General features: G+C 41.1%; 1 long non-coding RNA gene across 1 annotated transcript in view; it reads left to right on the top strand.

The window, feature by feature from the left end:
• The window catches only part of LOC144281343 (uncharacterized), a 30,915-nt gene extending 14,496 nt beyond the window's left edge, over nt 1-16,419 (top strand). The window contains exons 2-5 of the long non-coding RNA XR_013349948.1: nt 13,373-13,498; nt 15,769-15,910; nt 16,044-16,077; nt 16,250-16,419. This is a non-coding gene — a long non-coding RNA (uncharacterized LOC144281343). The remainder of the gene's footprint in view (nt 1-13,372; nt 13,499-15,768; nt 15,911-16,043; nt 16,078-16,249) is intronic.
• The last annotated feature ends 1,919 nt before the right edge of the window (nt 16,420-18,338 follow it).

Here is an 18,338-nt window from a genome sequence, read left to right as displayed (position 1 = left end):
TAATGAATCTGACTTAGTAATTTTGTATTTTGCAAATAAGGGAGGATGTTCTAGAAATAGCTACAAGACATTGCTCATTTTATCATTTTTGCTGACCTTCATAAATTGCTGCACTGTGCTTTGGTGTCTTTTGCAGAGTAGAAGATGGGGGCCCGAGCATTGCTCCACTGACAAAGCTAACTTCATCCTGATATAAACAGTCCTGACTCCCAGTGATGCGAGACAACTTGCTTATTCTTGCTGAACTTTGTTTTAGTTTTCTATTAGATTCTCTAATTGGCTATTTATACCACTTTCAGGCATTGTGTACTATCACAGGATAAATAAATTTTCAAAAATGTAACATGTGTAGCTAGTCCACAATTAATGAAGGAGCCTCACTTATTTTGTCTTGAAGTCAGTTGTTAGGAATTCAAAATTTATTTTCCCACGGAAAAATATTATAAAGCACAGGCAGGTTATTAATTTAGACCATTTTGGTTCTCTAGAGAATGTCAATGAATATTAAAATCTGTTTAAAACTGTTTTCTCCGGGATCCCTGGGTGGCGCAGCGGTTTGGCGCTCGCCTTTGGCCCAGGGCGCGATCCTGGAGACCTGGGATCGAATCCCACATCGGGCTCCCGGTGCATGGAGCCTGCTTCTCCCTCTGCCTATGTCTCTGCCTCTCTCTCTCTCTCTTTCACTGTGTGCCTATCATAAATAAATAAAATTAAATTTAAAAAAAACTGTTTTCTCCTTCACAATGCTATTTCTTTATAGAACCCATTTAAATTTTCCAGCGTCACATTTCATGAGCATACCCATTCCCAGCATAACTCCTCTCCTTTGTACCAGGTCACAGTGGAGGTTAACGGCATCTGAGATCCTAGGGATATGGGTGACTGAAGGGAAGAAAGGAGGAGAGGAAGTGTTGGGGGGCTCAATCCCCAAGCCTTAGATACCTTGTGTTTCATAAGTGAAGGAATGAAGATTCTGAGTGTCCCCAGTGGGAGCAGGGAAAGTTAAGAAAGCTCCAGCAGTCTCTCTTGAGGCGAGGCTGTGGGAGGGGAAGTATTTGCGTTAAAAGAAGGTTTGTGATTAAGCAACATTAGTCTTCTGATGATGTCCAAGTTCTATGGCTTGTTAGTCATTTATCTGCAGCTCCCAGCACAACAGCAAGCAAATAGTAGGCTTTTAATAAATACTGAATTGTCCAGGGAGATCATCCTCGGGAGGGTAAAAATAAGTCACTTTGGATAGGATCTAGCTAGCATAATCCTGCTCAAATTTATATTTTACTCTCTAGAGGGTTGTAAGCTTACAAATGTTTGCAAACATTTACATACTGTGGTATACAAAGGGCAGGGGTAGAAACCGTTGATGGAATAGAATTATGACTATACGTTCTTTGGTGAGAGACTAGATTAGAAAATCTGCTACCCCAACACACTCATTATTCAAAACATCCATCCAAGAAACAATAGAGCAGAGAGGACAAGAGTTCCCGTTTCAGAATCAAATAGGACTCTATTTCAATTACAGTTCTGTGTGACATGGTGGAGTCTCTTGTTTTTTTTTTTTTTTTTTTTTTCTCAAAATCTCCACTTATTTATGGATAAGATGGAAGTGTTCTTAAGAAAGAGTTCCACGTTAGATTGTGGAAGATAAATGGAGATATGAGATGCAAAGTACCGACTGCATAGTAAGGGCGTAATAAATGCTAGCTGATGGGATTTCTCACTTTTAGAAAAGGTTATGAGGAGATACGGTGAGAGCCTTCCTGCAAGTGCTGGAGCGGAGGTGCACCTGGGCCAGGGATCCACTTCAGCTCTCTCTGCAGTATCTGAACTCCCTGGAATGCTGATCACGGCCATCTCAGCTAATCAGGGCGGGAGAGAGAACGAAGAGGCATGAGGAGTGATAATCACGTCTTCCCTGTGGGTTTGTGTCACTCACCACGGCTTCCACAGCCATTGTGCTTGTACTCCAGGCAGCTCTATTATTAGTTTTGGCTGCTGTTTCTTCTCCAGCTGCGTGTCCAACAGGGTCCGTTGCCGAATACCAATCTGTCCTCACATGGCACAAAAGCACTGTGGCAATCTATTAAAAACTATCCCCAGAACTCTAGGCTTCCCAAGGTCTCGGCCCCCACGGCTCAGAAGACCTCATCCCAAGTCTCCAAGGTATCCTTTGTTACCCACCTCTAGCAGCTGTACTTGCAGTTTGTTGCTCTGAACTAATTGGTTCTTGGCAGAGAGAAATCAAAGCCAGGTATCTGAATTTGAGAGATGATCATTTCATTCCTCCTGGAATCCAGCCTGGTTAGATAACCATCCCCTGCCTTCAAGTCGTGGTCCTCAAGTCAATATGTCGCAGCCTCATCTGTCACCCATACCACAGCCTTTTCATCAACTGTATGGTGATGGTGTCATGGCGTGAACCTGCCCCACGCCTGCTTCTGATTTCTCTTCCCACATCTCTGAATTGCCTCTTCATTAACCCGCATCTCGTATGCTGTGGTACCTGTCTAGCCATCTTAGCTGCCTGAGCCCCCACCACTGGGAAATAGTATAGGAACTCCTGTCTGTGACCCGTGGGGATTTGACACTTTCAAGCTTCTTGCTTTTTTGCGGTGTTCCCTGTCCATACAGCACCATCCTGGGGTTGGCTGCTATGTGGAGTTTTTGTGTTTTCACAAGTGTTCACTCCTATGAGTCTTCCATCATTAGCACGCTGACAAATTCCTGCTCCTCCTCCTTCCTGTCCTCACAGTCGTCTGGAAGAATCAGACAAAAAGCAGCTGGTTGACAAACATTAACTGATTATGTTGTGATTACTGGGAGTCAGTTGGACTGAAAGGCGACCCGAGCAGAAGGAAGAGATGGAAAGAATTGGAGAGCAGACTGGGTCCTGTTATACCCCGGAACTGCCCTGAGATCCTTATACACATAAACACAGTTAATTCTGGAATTAGCCATTTGAAGTAGGGACACGAATGAGAATACTGTCGAGTGATTATAAGGAGTGTGGACAATGGAGGGTGATTGCCTGGGCTCTAATCCTAGCTCCTCTAACTAATTATGAGACCTTTAGAAAGTTATTTAATCCCTCTGTGTCTCAGTTTCCTCATTTATAAAATGAAGCTAATAACACTTACCCTGTACAATTTTCCTGAGAATTAAATGTCTTAATACATATAAACTGTGCAGAGCACATCCAGGTATATAATTAGCATTCATTAGTTATTAGTTATTATTACAATTATTTAGTGTATTTAAAAATTGTATCCTCACCTGCAGAGCCTGGCCATGGCTATAGGATATTTCCACCAAGGACAGAGAAGCCTGACTATGGACAGTCATCTCCCTTTGTCTAGGCAGAGAGCCCTAAAGGTCACTGCCAGATGACCTTCTGGAGACTTGAGGAGAGCAGGGCACTCTTGCACTCCCCTTGTGCATCAATAATGCCAGCATCTTCTCATACTCTGTTCAGTGGCAGGTTCTGGCATATGTTTCAAGAGCATCTCAACCTTTTGCATACTATTACCATAAACTGTTAAATCCCTTCTGTTACTAGAAGCAAATTGGGAGCTAATTAGACATAATCTTTCTGTAAAAAATCCTGTTTGGGCTTTTCAGAGTGGGACACATTCTATTTTATGATTCCTTTCAGAGAATTCCCCACTTCCCATTTAGAACTCTTTCATTTATTTATTAATTCAAGAAAAATACCCATGAAAGATCTCCTGGGGAGATGAACATACAGTTGAAATAAAGTGCATTTTCTTATTAGAAGTCTTAACCATTCTGATACTCGCCAGGCTTCAAACTTCAGAGGAAGAGAAGGATTTGGCCCATCTCTAAATTCCTGTTGCTCCTTGAATCATTAACACACTGTTCAGCCGTTACTTGATACCTACATTTTTGTGTGTTGAGATATATAAATTTTAAGTTCTAAGCTCATTGAAGTTACAGATCATGTCGTGGGTAGTCTTCCTTGTGTCTGGCAATTACTGGACTCGTGCTTGCCCCCTTGAACCCCCATCTCCTGAAAGTGCCTCAAGTTCTCATTGTTCTGCAGATCCATGTATTTCACTGGGGTCCACCAGGAAGTCTACTCGTCACCTCTCCATTCTCGTCATAAATGTGTTCCAGTTCTCTGAGCCTCCTCACCATCTTGGAAGTCTGGGGAAAGCCCTTCTACTGTAGGGTGGTGCTTCTATCCTAGGGTCTTTCCACGTAATATTACCTCTGTCTCAGTGTTCTCCCTTCCTCCTTCTCTCATTATTGCACCTTTTCCCATCAAGTTAGTATCTATTCATTCTTCAGATGCTTCTTTAATGCATCTCACCTCCACCTCATCAAACTTTCTCCCCTCCACTCCTAAGTATAGTTCTTTGAAATTAGCAGAGAATTATCTTTATTTCATTGAAGGTACTTTTCAATATTTATAATTAAACTTTTATTAATGCACTTACTTGATTAATGCCATTCTCTTGACTAAGCTAGAAACTCCTGTAGGGGAAGAACTCTTTCTGCTCATCACTGCATCTTCAGCATCTAACACAAAAATTTAGCACGCATGAGGGCTGCAGTAGATACTTCTCAGTTCATTAATGCTGAGCAAGTATTTGTTTTTCAGTGATTAAGGCCTTGGTTATTATTAGAAGATTCAGTAAAGTCTTCTAGAACAAGGATTGGGTATAGGGTTTCATGACAGGATATAAGGAGTTTCGGGTTGAACGTGTTCTGTGAATGGCTCTGGCTGGAATGCCTTAGACAGGCATCTGAAGGACAGGAGTCAGAGTAGAGGTCACTGCCTGGTAGGTCATTCTTGTCTAGTCTGTGCATAAGCAGCCGTGGCAGGATAAGCTGACATGAATCAGGATAGCAAACTAGGAGTAGGATTCTGGAGTTCTTGGGGGTTAAGCAGAAGGGAAATCTGGATGATAGGCAAGAGAGCTGGAATTCCTTTTATTTGACACATTTATTTATTACAGAAGTATGATGTGCCAGACACTATACTAAACACCACGGATCTATACACAAACAATCGTTCCTTTTCTAGAGTCCTGGGAGGTGTGGGGTATAATTAATCATAATGTGTTGTGGAAAGGACTATGAAAGGAATGCTGTAAGAAAACAAATTGGTGGATTTTATAAGAAGGCCTTTTGGAGAAAATGACACCTGAGCTGATCCTTGAGGAATGAGCAGGAGAAGGCCATGAGTAGTAGACACGGAAGGAGACGGTATAAGTAATGAGCATCCGTGGGAAAGTGAAAGGACTGGGGAGTGCTCGGGATATTTGAGGTACTAAAAATCTATTATGGATGCCTAGAGTGTGGGGGGCAAATTTGGAGTGTTGGGTTTAATAAGCAATAAGGACATGAACTTGATTGGAGTGAGATTTGAAAAGCCACCGGGATGGGGAATGATCAGACACATTCGTGATCCAGTCTGTGCTTAGTAGGTGACTTTGCCCTTAGAGTAGGAAAGAGGAGCTGGACTGGTTTCAGGAAGATCATTTAGGAAATGTGAGTTTATGAAAGCAATACATAGTCACAATAGGAAGGTGACTTGTTAAATGCATAGATCTAAGAGGAAGTGGAGGCTCAGATGGGAAGGAGGGTGATTGAGAGGCTCATCCCAAGAGGTCCAGAAAATGAGAAAAGATCACTTGAGCTCGAAGGTGGAGCAAATAGCTGAGTCAGCATGATCTCCTTTCTTTGTTTCTCATTGCCTTGCTCCGTCTTTAGTGGACTCTTTCTTAATCTATGAAAAGAGCACAATGTCTCCTGGTGCAGAGTAAGAATTGGATAAAGTCAGTTTATCAGTATTGATAATTAACATAGTGCCTAAAACCCTGCTGATACAATACTTGACCATAACACGTAAAATACAGTGTCATAAAAAGAACTCTAGGTATGTATATCGAAACAACCCTCAGATATCATCTAATTTCCTTTTTATTCATAAAATATATGCTTGGAAGATCTGAAAATTTGAGCTTAACAAGGAAGATTCACAGACATGCAGAAACCCACAAATAGTTCTCAGGGAGTCAGATTCCCTGAATATCATTCTTAAACCTCTTAGGGAATCTGAGATCTGAGGTTGAGAACTCTTGATGAAATCCAATCCCTTTATTTTATGGAAAAAGGAACTGAAGCTCAAAGAAGTTAAAGTCCAACTCCAAAGCCACATAGTACTTGGAAATTCAAGACTGGAACCCAGGGTTCAAAATACTACTGATATAGAAAAGATATTAGGGTTTGGAGCCAATGGCCAGGAAAGAATTCCTGAGACATTTTTGGTGCAAGAAGGTGGTTTTATTAAAGCACAGGGACAGGACCAGTGGGCAGAAAGCTGCACAAGGCTCATGAGGTGTGGCCCATTGTATACTTTCAAGTTGGTGGAGGCGTGGGGTGATGTATGTCTCTGAGGAATTTGGAAGCAAGATTGCCAAGACCTTGAAGGGCCCAGCTACTGTTGAGGAAAGGTCATTTATGACTGTCTTAGTCATGAGATACTTCGGATGTATACGGGTGGGTTGTATGCTTGGGGGATGATTGCCAACATGTTTCCTGAGAGCTAGAGGGAGTTTCCAAAAGAATTTGTATACGTTAAAGTAGACTTAAAATATCCTGGGGGGGTCAGGCTCAGGTTGCCTTTTGCCCTTAGCAAAGTATAACATCGAGGCAGCTGAGGCCCTCGAGGAATGCCCCTCTGCCTGTTTCAGGAACTTGTCAGTGGGCTGTAAGTAGTAGGAAATTTGATAATTTTTCTTTGCCTTTGTTTCTCACATCACTATTCTCCCAAATTCTTGATAAATTCTAATGAAGCTTAACATCTTATTAAGCTAAAGGCAATCTCTAGTTCAGGTCACCTTTTGTGAGGGAAGATAACACAACATCCTCAGGTAGAGATTATACAAAATAAACAAAAACATCTCCTGCTGTCTTCAAGTTATCCCCCCCCTCCCTTTGAAAGTCCTGTATTTCTTCACCCCAGAGCATGGATTTAAACTCAATTTACTCATCATTGTGCTCTCAAGTGGACTTCCATCTTGCCCTCCTTTTGCCTTTAAAAGACATGGATCTCTTTACCTAAAGCATCAGAGAGGAAGATTGCAGAAGGCTCCCCAGATGTCCCATTTTAGATCTAACACCCTTCAAAATTGTGAATGTATCACTGTACTCTCAGAGAGATGTGTGTCTGATGACCCAATATGCTGTGTAGTTTTTATACTTAAGTTGTTCTTTTCAGGCTCATCTTGGATGGCTAAAACTTAGATCAAGGTTTGGTTTGTTTGTTTGGTTTTTAAGGTTTCTGAAGTAATGAGGACTGGGAAAGATTACATATTTCATAGAGTTCGTAAATGATTTCACTTACTGCCTATTCAGGTGTTTAGTAATTTTTTACTCATTATATCTGCAACATCTGAAAAATGTAGCAAAACAAAGGTCTTGCAAGTGTATCATGATTTTCAAAATGCCATTTTTTATTTGCTAAACATAGCTTATTCATAGCGTTGAGTAGACATATTTTCCTTTGCTATGGTAATTGATTTCTAGAGAACTTTGACCTGCGGTTTCATCCTCAGGAAGTGTTTATTGTGTGTGCCTGCAATGTAAACAGCCCTGTGCCACACAAAGGACACGTGCTTGTTTCTGCAGCAACGAATGCGCAGCATTTAAGGGCAGACTGGCATTCAAATAGTGCAAATACAAATACGTAAAAAAAAATGTGGTGGATTTAATCTTGGGTCCACAAAGGGGAAATAGCCTATATATTGCCATGGTGAGACAAGATGTATATTTTTAGCGTCTTAGAAGCCATTATTGAATTGAGAGAAGCCCCACTACCCTTGCCTTCTCCCTCCCTTCCTTCCTTCTTCACCCCCAACACCCCCATGGATGCTAACTTGTCAACTTCATGGCGTAGAAGGTAGTGTTACCTTGAAGAACAGGTTATGTTTGAAGGAAAGACAACAGAAAGGGGAAGAACTGAGAGTGGTGCAAAGATCAACATCCTCATCAGTCTGGCTGACCAATAGCCACCAAGGAGACATGTGGGAAAGAAGGAAAGACAAGTTTTCAGCTCTGGGTTGTGAGGAGGGTTGGCTGTGAACAAAGTGACAAATGTCTAGTTTGTAGTGTGCTTTCTCTCTGCCAGGAAGGAATGGATTCAGATTTTTGTGGTGCTTGAAGCTTATATGATTTAGGGGTTTCTAAGAATAAGAATACAAAACAGTAAATACATAAGTAAGTAAAAAACTAAATATTTATTTGAAATGAGAAAAAATTACAAAAAACTGTAAACGTATAAAAGCAACAAATATCATAAAGATACAAATTTAGGGGAAAAACATAAATGAGTATTTATTACCTTCCAGGCAAACCATTATAATCCTTTTTTAAGTTATATATTTTTGGCTGCATATTTTTGATCACCTATTTGGTTGAAGTGATTTTGCAATATTATTTTCTATAAAGAGAATAGCAAAGTAATTCTTTCCTCAAGAATATTTTTCCTCTAAAATTTGTCTTTTCAGTTGTACAAATTGTTATGAATTTAGGATTGTTGCCAAACTTGGCAAAACCTCTATCACGTTTCATTTAGAAATAAGGTATTACAGATGTGCTCAGTGTTTGTGATACTGCTACAAGTTTGTACAACCACGGGAATTCTGATAAATTTTGTTCATCCCAATTCCCATGAAAAAAGAAAGAAAATGTCTGAGGTATTTATAATTATATGCACTTTGCATTTTCTAGAATATTTTCACAAGCTAGAACTTCTATTTTGAATTGGTATCCAAGAGAATTAAATCTTCCACTTCTAGTTCACACATTTGATGATTGGTGGAACTTCCCTGTGTTTTGGTAGAACCTTGATTTCTTTTTTTAATTATCTGTTAGCATCCAGTACTGAGAGCTGACCCTGCACCTTGGTGTCATGACCACAGCTGATTTGGCACCATGGGAGTTAGGACTCCTTTTAGAAGCCATTCCTGGACTGTGACAGGTAGCAAATAATTATATATCAGGTGACTACAAATCATATAATAGAGCCAATAAACTTGAACCAAATATATCCCAATATTGCCTTCCCTTAGAGGATCCAAATAAGGGACCCTTTGTCACAAGGGAAGGCCTCATGCAAGGGGTAGAGTTTGTACAGGAAAGAGACAGTGCCCTTAATGGAGGCATGATTAAAACATTTAAGTTGAAAATTTTACAAAAATATAGATCTGTGTGAACATATTATTAAGCTTACTAGGCCTATTGGACAGGCCCTAGAGCTCAAGCTTTATTAGCTTCTTGAGCAAGCTGCCTCTGATGACAGACATTCTAAAGTACCATATATTGGGGTGCCTCAGTGGGCTAGACATCTCACTCTTGATTTTGGCTCAGATCTTGATCTTGGGGTCATGAGTTCAAGCCCTGCGTTGGGCTCCATGCTGGGCATGAAGCCTGTTTGAGATTCTCTGTCTTTCCTTCTGCCCCTCTCCCCCCTTAAAAAAAAAATAAAAAATAGAGTATCAGATCTTCCAGCATCCCTATGTGCCAGGGTTCAGAGCTTAAACCAATTTGTTCTCTCTCTCTCCTCTTTTTTTTTTTTTTTTTTTTTTGGAGGAGTAGTGGTGGTGGACCTGTTTATTCCCTCCCTTGATTGCAGCTCAGCCTCTGGTCTTAAGTATAATCTGTATTCATACGAAGCCCAATTTCTTTTCTCCTTTCTCTGGAGCTTCAGGATCCCACGTAAGTGTCTTCTCAGTATCTCCTGGGTGACTTGCATCACTTGGATAACGAAGAGGCCACTCAAACTCAACATCATCACAACTGAACTCTGGATCTTGTTTTCTAAACCTTCTCCACCCATAGACTTCTCAGTTAGTGGCAACTTTATCTTTGTAGTTGTTCACCCCAAGAATATAAGACTCATCCTGTCTATTAGAGAATCCTGACCTTTCAAAACATGTACAGAATTTGGTCACGTTTTACAGGTTTTACAGCTACTACCTTGCGCATGTCCATCACCATCTTTCACCTGGATTGTATCAGAAGCCTCAAAGGCCTCTCTGCTGCTGCTTTGCTCCCCTGTGGTGGATTTTAACACAGCAGCTTTTTTGTTTTTCTCAAGTTTTATTTAAGTTTCATTTAGTTAACATGCACTGTAACATCAGTTTTAGGTGTAGAAACTACTGGTTCACGACAAGTGTACTCCTTGATATTCATCACGCATTTAACGCATCCCCCACCCACCTCTCTTCCAGGAACCCTCAGTTTGTTCTCTATAGTTAAGAGTCTGTTTTCTAGTTTGCCTCTCTCTTTTTTCCTCCTGTATTCATCTGTTTTATTTCTGAAGTTTCACATATGAGTGAAACATATGGTACTTGTCTTTCTCTGACTGACTTACTCCACTTAGCATACTGCACTCGAGCTCCATCCATGTCATTGCAAACATCAAGATTTCATTTTTTATGACTGAGTGATATTCCATTATACACACAAATACATACATGCACATACACACACCACATCTTCTTTATCCATTCATCAGTTTATGGACATTTGGGCTGTTTCCATAGTTTGGCTGTTGTGGACATTGCTGCTGTAAACATCAGGGTGCATGTTTCCCTTCAAATCCGTATTTTTTAATCATTTGGGAAAATACCTAGTAGTGCAATTGCTGGGTCATAAGGTAATTCTATTTCTTAACTTTTTGCAGAACCTCCATACTTTTTCCAGAGTGGCTGGAAGAGTTTGCATTCCCACCAGCAGCACAGGAGAGTTCATTTTTCTCCACATCCTCGCCAACACCTGTTATTTCTTGTATTGGTAATTTTAGCCATTCTGAGAGGTGTGAGGTATTATCTTACTGTAGTTTTGATTTGTATTTCCCTGATGATGAGCGATGTTGAACATCTTTCCATGTGTCAGCCATCCGGATGCCTTCTTTTTTTTTTTTTTTTAAGAGATCTGATTTATTTATTCATGATAGACACACAGAGAGAGAGAGAGAGAGAGAGAGAGTCAGAGACACAGGCGGAGGGAGAAGCAGGCTCCATACCAGGAGCCTGACGCAGGACTCGATTCCTGGTCTCCAGGATCACATCCTGGGCCGAAGGCAGGCGCTAAACCGCTGAGCCATCCAGGGATCCCCCCCGGATGCCTTTTTTAGAAAAATGTCTCTTCATGTCGTCTACCCATCTTATAAACTAGATTATTTGTTTATTGGGTCTTGAGTTTTATAAGTCCTTAATATATTTTGGATACTAACCTTTTATCCAGAGCACCCTTTAAAATGTAAATCAGACCTTGTCATTCCTTTGTTCAGCCCAATTAAATCTAAGAGACCGGGCAGCCTGGGTGGTTCAGCGGTTTAGCACCGCCTTCAGCCCAGAGCATGATCCTGGAGACCTGGGATTGAGTCCCAGGTCGGGCTCCCTGCATAGAGCCTGCTTCTCCCTCTGCCTGTGTCTCTACCTCTCTCTCCCTGTGTCTCTCATGAATAAATAAAAATAAAATATTTAAAAAATAAAAATAAAAATAAATCCAAGAGACCAAAGGTTATAAAATGGCCTAGAAGGTTCTCATGACCTGTCCTTACACTGTCGGACCTCAAACCCTCTTCTTCTTCCAGTGCACCATCACACTTGCTTCTAAGAGGCTTAGAAGCAAGGGTCTCAGGGTATTTATGGAAGGTACTTACTTGGGTAATTTCCTTCCCTCAAAGTATTTCCCCAAATGTTACCTCCTCATGAGGCTGCCCTACCTACCATGTTCAATGCTACCTTTGCCCCTCCAGCCACCTGGTGTTCCCCATCCCTTTTACCATGCTCTGCTGCTTCTGCATTACCATAGTACTAATCACTGGCTCACAATCATATGTTTCCATATCAGTTGGGTTGATATGTTCACTGTCTTGCCCTTCTGCCAGGATGTAAACAACACAAGGACAGCAATCTTTGTGTTATTGAATGGTATGTTAAGCCTAGAAATTCATCTGATTCTCAACAGATAAATATACCCTGTGAAATAGGTATAGCCATTTTTGTAGATCCAACCCCCCCCAAAAAAAACACAACAAATTTAAAAAGAGAAAACATAAAAAGGTCAATGAGATCACAAAAGTAGTAGAGATGGATTTCAATCCTGATAGCCTCCACTGTCTGCACCAGTCTTGCCTCCTAGTGTATGGAGGGGAAGGGCTGGCAAGGGAGTGGAGAACTGATATGGCCTTGGACTGATTGCTGGGTTGCTCTTCCCTGTTCACACTAGGTTATCAACCTCTGAATTAAGCCCAACTCTCAAAGATAAATATTCCAGGATTAAAACTTTTTTTTTTTCAAAAAGTAAGCCATGTACATAGGTGGAGTATAGTTATGACTTAATTGTTTTCCCAAGGAAATAGTGATATTCTCCTCTTTTGAGTCATATTTTGTCTTCTATTTGGCCCCATTGCCTGACTCAAATATCTTCACCAGAAGACATGTCCGTGATACACGGGGCTATCATTCTATGCTAATGAGAGACTTGAAAACCACCATATTCCCAAACACATTATTACAACAGCACATTGTTTTGGAGGTCAAGATAATTTGCATAATGTAAGAATTACCTGAACTCAGGTGGAAAAACTGCTGCTGAGGAATGTCAAGTACAAGTAGAGAGATGGCTTAGACCATCTGGGCATTAGAAGCTATTTGGTTTTCATGTTTATTTGGGAAGTAAATTAGAATCAATGAAGATTATAACAATCCTTTACCATACCTTCATCATTTCAGTGGGAAATATAGATTAATGGAGAGGAATTTGCTGGTGTGAAGTGGGGCTGAGATTTTTTAACCAATCATTCTGATAACCCACAAAACATTTGGACTCTTACAGAAGTTTTATATCCATGTGTCTTTTTTTCCTTCACCCGAGTCCTCTAGCACCCTAAAATTACCCTTCAAGAACCTACCCTGGAGCCTGTTACTCCTCTATTTAAAATCCTTCCATGCACACTTCACCTACTGTAGCAAGTACACTTTTCTGTGTGGCAACCAGTTATTCAATCTGGGTGGACTCATCCTTTCTTCTGTCTCCCGTTGTTACTTTCTATTCCCCGATAGCAGTGCATTCTCCAAACACTCTAATGCGTTGCCACCTCTCTGTGCTTTAGGGTCCTGCTGAAATTCACTTTCCTCTCTCTACCTCTTTCTAGCCGAACTACACCCAACTTTTTTTTTTTTTTTTACACCCAACTTTTGAGAACTAGCTCAAATGTTACTATTTCTGGAAGGACTTCATAGACAAATCTCAATCCCTGCAAACTGGCAAACACATCTGTACATACTCCCATGCTGTGTAAATAATAGTCTTCTCTTCTTTTTTTCCACAGGGTTTGTTCATATTTCAAGAACAGTGGTTCTACCTGTAATGTGGTGACTTCTCTTTGTTATACCATGATTTGGAGAGTTTCCAAAACTCTCCAGGAACCGAATAATCCTCTTTGGTGCTTGTGGAGGTGAGTGAACAGGTTTCCATGTGTCTAATCTCAGAATGCAGATTGTTATTAGCATGGTTGACTTGGAGGAACACAGTTCTGGTGACAGAAAATGTGAATGGGATGTTTTAACATATGTCCACTCAGTTCAACAAACATTTATGGAGTCTGGTTTCTGCCAAGCACTGTGCTAGCACGGTGAATTAGCATGGTAAGCACTCAGACTCTGGCACTTGTCCTCTTGGGGCTTTAGTGCACTGAAAACGATTGTGCTTCAGTGGAGCTTTGCTGATCGCATCCGTTCTGGGGCTACATGACTAGTTCTCAAGCTACAAAAGGAAAGGATTTGTGTTTTATTCACTTTTGTATTGTTAACCTTAAAAGTAAAAACTGCCAGTTATTTTACCAGCAAAGGATGGATTTATTCAGGAACAAAAGAGAATGTACTTTTGGACAATCTGCGGCAAGACCATAGCAAGTCTGGGCAACAAAGGAGAAGTACACTTTTTTGAGGAGTAAAACGGGTAAGGTAGGAATACTGTCGTGAACTGGAAGTCCACTGGAGTAAACTGGGAGTTCAAAGTATGGTGACTTCTTGCTGGGTGAGCTGGCGTTTGGGAGAATAAGGACAGAGTCTCTTCCTCCAGCTGAGTAGTAGTATCCACGTGCAAGTTCTCGTAAGGTCGCATCCTGTTGGGTCTCCAACTGACTATGAGTGAGCATGAGAGCTCCCTCTGCTGAAACCTCCCAACTCTATTTAATGACATTTTCTGTTATTGATTTTTATAGCATTAATAAACCATTGGTAGAAGGGTAAAGACTTGTTTCGCACACAGAGGTGTTCAGTATACACATAACTGGTGAAAGAAGAAAGGAGGGAAACAGGAAGAAAAGGGGAAAGAAAGAGTGAGAAAGAGGAAGAGAATGATGTCTCTTGGTTATTAAATCAAACTAAAGCTTCTGATTCTAACTGTAGATCAACTTTATGATCTTCTTCTGTTCTTTAAAAAAAAAAAAAGATGCTACTGCAAACTCTTGGAACACTGACATGAAATCTAGTAATAAGGGGAAAGAAGGAAATAAAACAAAATAACCCCAAATCCCTGGCAAACAGCCTAAGCATGATTAGACCATTAGAGAGGAGTGTTCCCTGATGATGTGACCCCTCAACCTGTCTTCTCCACATTGGTCTTTTTTCTTAAGTGACTTTCAAAACCTCTTCTCTTGGGGTTTGCATGCTTAGGAAGCATTGAGGATTAGATAGATGAAAACAGAACACATTTAACAGTACCATAATTATCTCCTTCCTTTTTTTTCATTCCTATGGGGCTCTAGAAGAGTCATTACCCTCATTCAATGCAGTGCAGTGCATGTGGAGTAGTGTCTGCCTTGCACCATGAAAATCCCTCTGCAGTTTGCAGCAACGAGGGATGGAGGATGGAAAGCAAGATTAAAAGAAGCTTGCAGGATTGATTGAGACAACAACTGCAACAACAAAACCCTCAAGTCTCTGTCAATCAGTAGATGAGGAATAGCAAGGTGGGGCTGATTCGGAAGGATGAGAGCAATGCAGGAAGCTGGGGCTGTGCCCCCCTCATTAGAGACTCAATCACCAGCGTTTCAGTGGAGAAAGCTTACCCCTCCAGTGCATGCCTCCACAGCAGAAGGGAAACTAGCATTTTCCTTACCCTCCTTGTACTTCTTTGCCTGTCAGCTAAGAACCTGGGAAGGGGGAAGATTATTGAAGATTGAGGCACTTTCTTCCACGTTCTTTGTTATTCTGTTCTGTCTCAATCATCTCAATATTCAAAAAGTAGATTTAGAGGAAGCCTGGCATAAAGAAAAGAACAGCCAAGCTGCTGTGGGCTGTTAAATTTGTTATCGCCTAACACTTTTCTCCCCCTTCTCTATTTATTATCTATTTTCAGAGCCCCGGAGTAAAGAGATTGTCTAAACCCCATTCATTGGCAGTCATTCAAAAACCCTTCATCTTGTAGCATGACTAGGGGAAAACCAAGAATGAGTTCTTAGAAAAATTTCCTAGGATTCAGTAATGATATCAGAAGGTGAATGTTCTTTATTGGGGTGACAAATACAAGTAATGAGAATGATGGTTCGATGATGAGAGCATAAACAGTTCCCTGACTGCAAATCCCGGGGTTTCTCATTCCTGTGATCTTGTTCTAGTGCCCATGGCAAGAGATCTCCAAAGACCCAAAGCATGTACCTGCCCCTCCAGGGGAGCAGTTTTTGTTTCCTTGTCCAGACTCAGTCTTCTTCTATGTCTCCAGTGACAGGATTTGCAGCCCTTCCTCCAGTGGCTTAAGGCATTTCTTCTGTAGGAAAGTGTTCAGGAGAGGTTCTGCTCTGCTCTAGCAGTGAGCCTTCTCCCTTTCCATCCACTACTTCAACCTGCCTCCTGCATACCCTAAGGTACGTGGAGAAGGGACCTGTGAGTGGGTGCACATTTTCCTTGGGTCTGTGGCTACCGGGGTATTATACTCTCATACTATCCCACATTCAGCCTTTAGCAATTTATTCAAACTTTTGGATTGTTTCTCTTTAGGGGTGTGTACAGGGTCCAGGATCATCAATTCCAGGTAAGCGCATGTGTGCATCCTTCCTCTCCTTACTGGGTGATGTTTGCCTTGAATTGCGCTCTAGCAGCAGTTTTCTGATAGAATAAAGGCAATTGTCAATTTGCAGATTGTCTACGTGTGTGTGTGTGTATTCTCTTGTTGTTTTGGTAAATAAGACTCTTGTTCTTTTCAGCTTTCTGTGTCCTACATGGAAGGCAGAAGTCAACTGATGTGTTTACTGAACTCTGTTTCAAGGTTGTATTTTAAAGTTGTGCTTTCAAATTTCAATTCATCCAGAGGTATTGATTGCTGAGGGTGTTCTCTCGCCTGGAAGCTACGGTAAAGGAACTAGAAATGTATAAACTGAAGATAAAGTATTTAAGGGGAGAGCGCTTCCTATCTTTTGAAGGTAGCCATTTAGGACCAAGATTAGACTTAGTAGGTGTTATTCCATAGATGTGAAGTAATGAGTGGAGACTTCAGGGAAGCAGATTTCTTTTCAATGAAAAGGGCAAATATCCTCAAAAAGAGAGCAGTTAAAGCTGGGTAGATTTTTTGTTTGTTTGTTTGTTTTTGAGGTCATGATCTCCTCTGACAGTGTAAATAACAGAGTTTGAGCTTACATGGAAATTTATCAGGATATTTATAAAGATAGTTCTAGCATTCATTTAGGAGTTTGGAATAGATGAACTCTGACATACTTTCAGTTTTTTCAGTAACAAGGAATAAACTTCTTACAGCATCTCTTTTAAGTTCACTCAAAACTCCAAAGTAAGAACCCACTGACTTTCAAGTCCTTACTGACGTGGTTAAATGAAGTTGTGGTTTCTTAAGGAAAAGAATGTACCCCCAGAGTTTTGAACACTTATTAAACAGGTTTCTTTTTTTGACTTGGTCTAAGATGGGAGCCACAAATTATGAATTATTAGAGTTAGGGGCTTTTCTCTGTGGACTGGAGTCTTTATCAAAATGCTCCCAAGTAAACATTGAAGTTGAGGACAAATTCGTGATGATTTACACCAGCAAAAGTCAACTAGACTCTGTAGGAGTGAATTTAGAGTTTTTTGGGGGGCCCAGATTAAGTGATCCCAAAAGGTCAAAATCATTTAGTTTTGAGGAAAGAAAAAGGAAACAAGGTATTAGCTGAAGTCAGCCACATGTGAATGTATCCATAATGTAGAGTAAAACACAGGTGGAACATGTGGCTGTTTATTTTTTTTTATTTTTTTTTTAATTTTTATTTATTTATGATAGTCACAGAGAGAGAGAGAGAGGCAGAGACACAGGCAGAGGGAGAAGCAGGCTCCATGCACCGGGAGCCTGACGTGGGATTCGATCCCTGGTCTCCAGGATCGCGCCCTGGGCCAAAGGCAGGCGCTAAACCACTGCGCCACCCAGGGATCCCAACATGTGGCTGTTTAAAGAAAGGAAGCATGCTTTATTCCACAAGGCCACAGGAGATCAGCAGTTCCCATGGACCCAGTGAGACCCTGGAACGTCCAGATGGGGGGAAATGGGGCTGTTTGGAGACAGGCCTCCAGGGAGCAGAGCTCCACTGGTGGCAGAACAAAGGCAAGTGGCATGTCTTTGGTTTCCTAAGTGCTGTGTGTGTATCATCTCATGATTTCCTTGCCAAGTGTGAAGCTGATTTGCTGGTATATAAGCATATTCTAAGCATAAATGGCTTCTGTGATATTATATCCAGTCTTTGCCTCACAGGTATTCTATATTGGAAGAAGTAATAAGATTCCTTTTTCTTAAAATGTCATAAAGAGGACATTTTGAGCCATGTCAATACATATACAAAGGCCTCCGCCACACTTAACTCCGGCTGCATCACATTTCCCATTTTTGCACTCTTTCTCCTCTTCCGCATCTTCTTCCCTTGCATTCCTTCCCACCATAATCCTCCTCTCTTCCAGAGAGAGACAACTCTAAATTCTCATGTGCCTCCTGTCTGTTCACTGTTTACCATTTGGGAGTAATGCTGATCTCACAAAGACTAATTTGCAGATATGTGGGAGCAGAATGGGGAGAAAGTGACAGATCTTGTAGTGAAAAACAATTGTACCTCTTCTAACCATAAGAGTGACTCTGCTTAAAACATGGATTTGAAAATCTCATGTGTTATGTGGTTAGCTACTGTGTACATTGTCCAGGCTCTTGTTTCTCCTCCTGCTACACTGGTTTCCTGCATTTTAGATATTTCTCTGCTCTCCATACTTCCTCAAAGGAGATCTCCAGAGAGTCCCCAAAATGAAGCCTGGGGAAAAAAATGGAAA

Source organism: Canis aureus, chromosome 1 (assembly GCF_053574225.1).
Source record: "Canis aureus isolate CA01 chromosome 1, VMU_Caureus_v.1.0, whole genome shotgun sequence".
NCBI lineage: Eukaryota > Metazoa > Chordata > Mammalia > Carnivora > Canidae > Canis > Canis aureus.
The sequence above is the reverse complement of the archived record's forward strand: the minus strand, read 5'-3'. Positions and strand labels throughout refer to the sequence as shown.